The sequence below is a fragment of the Oratosquilla oratoria genome, chromosome 22, assembly GCF_046742065.1.
Source record: "Oratosquilla oratoria isolate Oo_2021 chromosome 22, ASM4674206v1, whole genome shotgun sequence".
In the NCBI taxonomy this organism is placed as follows: Eukaryota; Metazoa; Arthropoda; class Malacostraca; order Stomatopoda; family Squillidae; genus Oratosquilla; species Oratosquilla oratoria.
The window spans coordinates 10,833,141-10,838,140 of NC_134798.1; positions in this window are offsets into that span (position 1 = coordinate 10,833,141).

The window sequence follows — 5,000 nt, forward strand, 5'->3', positions numbered from 1 at the left end:
AGAGATTATGGAGTACGCCAAAGTATACATCATCTCAGTGGCACAGAAACTTGAGCGTCAAGACCTGGAGGAGTGGCTTGATGTAGATGACGATGCTCCTGTTGCCCACCAGTTATCCTCGGCGGGAATAGTGAGAATTGTTACGACACCAGAGGAGTTCCAGCGTGAGCAGCGTGAGGAGAGGGACGACGACAAACACGAGCAAAATGATGAACCCCCTGAGAAGATCCCCCTCGACAGAACCATTGAGCTGACGGAGGAATAATTAATCACTGCTCTGGAGCAGCGCTCTTTCATCACAGAACAGCAAATAGTGCAGGCGTATAACATACAGGCCTGTTTAATTAAGAAGCCAAAATACTTGAAGCAAGCAAAGATTCAGGATCTTTTTAAGAAAATGTGTGACAAGACTGCTTCAGACGTTCAGCCTTTACCAGGCCCTTCATCTGCTCCAGACATTGAGCCACTCCCTGGGCCATCTTCTGCTCCAGACAATGTGCCTGTCATGAGCAGTACTCCAGTCAGTTCCACCCCACCAGAGACCCCAGACATCACCCTGCCAGACACCACCAAGCCTACTGACGTCAGCCCTGAAGCCAGTCAAGATATCAGCCTTGCAGCCTAGTCCTCCATGTAAATAATCATCTGCACAGTATGAAGAATCTTCACATTAGGAGCGGAAAAAGCCAGCTAAACAATGTAAGTGCAATCAGTTTTTTCCTTAAGTTTTTCCTATTTTTTTCCTTATTTACTGTATTTCTGTACCGGTATTTAAGAATAATTAATGGGTTTAACGGCAAAATTGCTTTAACGGCATTCCCAAAGTCCTGAGGCTGCCGATAAATTGGGACTTAACCTACACATATATATATATATATATATATATATATATATATATATATATATATATATATATATATATATATATATATATGAGTGGATGGGTGGTGAGATAAACACAGGGAACCGTTTAGGGATTTATTCTAACGTTTCGTCCTTACCAGGACTTCTTCAGAGTACATGCACATTCAAATCATTCACCCCCCTAAATACCCGCCGAATCTATCCGCATTCCACCATGATCGACCTGACCCCTCGTCCTCCTACGCTCTGCCTCGCGAAGTATCAAGCGGCTGGCCGTCTTTGTTAATTTAATAAACCCATCGCGGTGGTTGTTGTTTGGATGGGAAGCGATGTAAGCTGCTTCAGTTATTTTCCTTCTTTTCTTGGGAAGTCCTTTCTGCAGCACCTCTACTTTGTTCCAGTCTGGTAAGTGGCCGTGAGTATCTACATGAACCACTAGCGAGTTTGATACTCGGTGTGCCTTGACGTCATTCCTGTGCTCAATTGTCCGTTTCTTAATACCTCGGCTGGTTTCCCATGTAGTAGCTCACAGGACAGTTTCCACACGGTATCTTGTAGACGACACTGTTTTCTTCCCCGTTGGCCACGACTTTATTCTGGTTCTTAACAATGTCTCCTATTTTCGTTCCCGTGCTGATCGCAATCTTGATGCCGGCTCTAGTGAGCAACTGTCCTAACGCGCCTGAGTGGCTCGAGTTTGGCACGGACAAATAATCCCTGCTACCATTTTCAGTCACGTCTCCTCTGTTCCTAGTGCTTCTTTTTGCTATCTTTAAAGCCTTTTCTCTAAGTCGGTACAACAGCCCTTCCGGATAACAGAGGTTGGTGAAAACGTTGAAAATGTAATCTATTTCATCTTTAATAAATTCTTCACTACAAATGCGGTATGCTCTCAGGAAGAATCCTATTACTACTCCACTCTTTATTCTCTCGTTGTGGCCGGAGTAGTAGTGAATGATGTCGTCTTTATTTGTACTTTTTCTATGAACCGAGAATGCGGTCTTGTTCTCTTTCCTCCAGATGACGGTGTCGAGGAAGGCCAATTTGTTATCTGTTTTGTGTTCAACAGTGAACTGGATGTTTCGTTCGACATTATTTAACCTCCTCAATTTGTTGTCCAAATTGGTGTTCTTGGGGGCCACGACTAAGACATCATCCACATATCGAGACCAGGAGGTGTTTCGACCCATTATTTTTACAAAATGATCTCTCTCTAAAACTTCCATATAGGGGGAAGCTAAAACAGCACTGAGGGGGCTCCCCATCGCAAGGCCTCTACACTGGCTGTATTCCTCTCCGTTGAAAACGAAGGGACCAAATCTCACACATAGCGATATAAGTTTTAAGAAATCTGCCTTTCCTATGGGTAGAGCCTCGTCATCCATATCTCTAACTACCTCTCTTGCTGCTTTTAACGCCTCTTCCACGCAAACATTTGTGAATAAGGCTGTGACATCATACGAAGCCATATTTTTTCCCGAAATGTCCATATCCTTTAATCTGTGAATGAGGTCACTGGAATTTTTCAGGTGGGCGCTACTTATTAATCCCAGTCTGTTGGATAGGGGTTTCGCCAGACATTTGGCCAACCTATGCGGAGCACTACGTATGCCTGAAGTGATGGGTCTCATCGGGATGTTGGGCTTGTGGGTTTTCGGGAGCCCGCGCATACAAGGTGGTCTCGGGGCTTCCTCCAGCAGTCCTATCAGTTTTTTGCCCCTTTGGGTCTTCGAGAGTATCTTCCTGGCCTCTTTCTTAAAATTTTCCCCTTCCATTGCAGCGTGACCTTGATATTTCCTTTCATACGTAGTAGTATCACTTAGCAGATCTAACATTTTGTCATTGTAGTCCTTTTTGTTCATGACAACAACTCCTCCACCTTTGTCAGCACTCGTGATTATCAGGTTGTCATCTTTTCCAAGCTCCTCCAAGGCTAATCTGTATCTTTTTGGTATGGTACACTGGCTAGATCTGGCTAAGGCGTGGAAGCATGTAATTACACCTTGCTTGGTTTCAAGCAAGGTGTAATTACATGCTTCCACGTCCCTTGTGTATAGGTGATTCTTACCATAAAAGCGGTCCCAGTTGTCGACAAATGCCCATCCATTGGCCTTACAATGTTTTGCCAGCCTGCAATTCATTGCAATAGCCCTGGAATGCCACATGCCTCCAACTCTACGCCTCGGAAGGATTCCACATACAACAGGAACACCTCCCCTATTTCTAATCTTGTCTAGCGCATCCCGGAACCGCGCAAACAATTCCTCATTCCCTAACTTACCTATATTATTTCACCCGGCACTTAAGCAAACTACTGGGTCCTTACCTTCCCCTACTAAACACTCTTCAATCCTATCTCTAACATCTCCTATCCCCGCGCCGGGGAAACACACCTGCGTCCTATGTTTCCTATCTTTATCGCAGAAAGCCCTGTCTAAGTACCTCACTTGACTGTCTCCTACAACCAAAATCTTACCTGTGGGCAGGGATCCAGCGTCTACCCTTCCCTTCTTCCCTTGAATTTCAGTAGTTTCTTCTTCCTGCAGCTTCGCTAGTATTTGAAACGAGTTCTTACAATCCAGCGGGGCTAGTGAGGACTTTTTTCCACTATTCCGCATCTTATTTTTCACCGTTTTCCATCCATGCTCATAGCTAATTTTGTCTTCCGTATTTTGAGCCTTCGAGCGGAGAACTCGATTCTCCTCTCTAAGGCGCTTAACAGCATCCTTCAAGGCTTCAATTCTACTAAGTAGAGATTGTACCTCATCGGTGCTGAACACGGTAACACAATCACTCACCATATCACTAGTTGAAGCAGCTACCCGGTTGACCTGACCTGAGTGACGACTAATATATATGTATGTATATAGTTGAGGACTGCAGATCCTGAAAACCCTCAAGAAAATACCTCAATTTCTCGACCAAGAAATTGAGGTGATCAAATGTCAACTTAAGAAGTTGGCATATCCACCTTGGTTTCTGGACCAAGCCCTTAGTAAGGCTAGAGCCAGTCATTTTAAAATTTCCGTCTCCTCTAGTCATCACCGCTCTTTCAAAGATATCTTGAAAATTCCCTATAGTAAAATCATCAGTTCTTCTACTAAGTTGTTTCCTTATGAACGTCTCACTATTGCCTATCACTATCCCAATACCGTGCGTAAGCAAATTGTGAACGTTAAACAAAAACTGAAGGAAGTAGTCACCCAGCGTTTATTGTTTGCCCTGCCAAGATTGTGATTTGGTGTCCTTGGGTCAAAACGGGAGAGACTTGAACATTAGATTCGCAGAACATAAAAGATCAATTAGGTATGGGCAGGAAAATTCGGCCGTATTTCTTCTAGCTAAAAATAAGAATTATTCTTTCGACATGGGGTAAGGCCAGATTAGTGTTCATGTCCCACTGTGGTTTCAGAAGGAAAATGGTTGGATCAGCTTTAATTGAGGAATGACCCAACATTAATAGCTCTAAAGGGAAGTGAACTCCTGACATTATTTCCCGAGCGGCGGTTATTAGGCTTGTCCGAAGGTTACAACCCCCCTTCACCTCACTCTCACCTTCACCTTCACCTTCCCCGCCACCCCATCTTACCCCGCGACTGAGTAATGCCATCAGTCCACGTTCTCTCTTTTTTTCTTCTTCTTTTTTTTTTTTTTTGTATCTGTAGCTTATAAGTCCCAATTGTCCACTGTCGTACGTACTCTCCTGAAGAGGGCTACAGGTGGTAGCCGAAACATAGAATCTTCTTTCATTCGAAATTATTTCCTCCGACTGTGGCTTTCATGTGTGTTATTTACAAATGTGCTACTACATTTCTGTTTAGACATATATGTACTGTATATATATATATATATATATATATATATATTTGTGTGTGTGCGCGCGCGCGCGTGTGTGTGTGTGTGTGTGTGTGTGTGTGTGTGTGTGTGTGTGTGTGTGTGTGTGTGTGTGTGTGTATATACATATATATATACATATATATATACATATATATATATATATATATATATATATATATGATGAAGTATGTAAGACAGATGAGTGGAAGGGTGGTGAGATAAACACAAGGAACCGTCAAGGCACACCGAGCATAAGACTCGCTAGTGGTTCATGTAGATACTCGTGGCCACTTACCAGA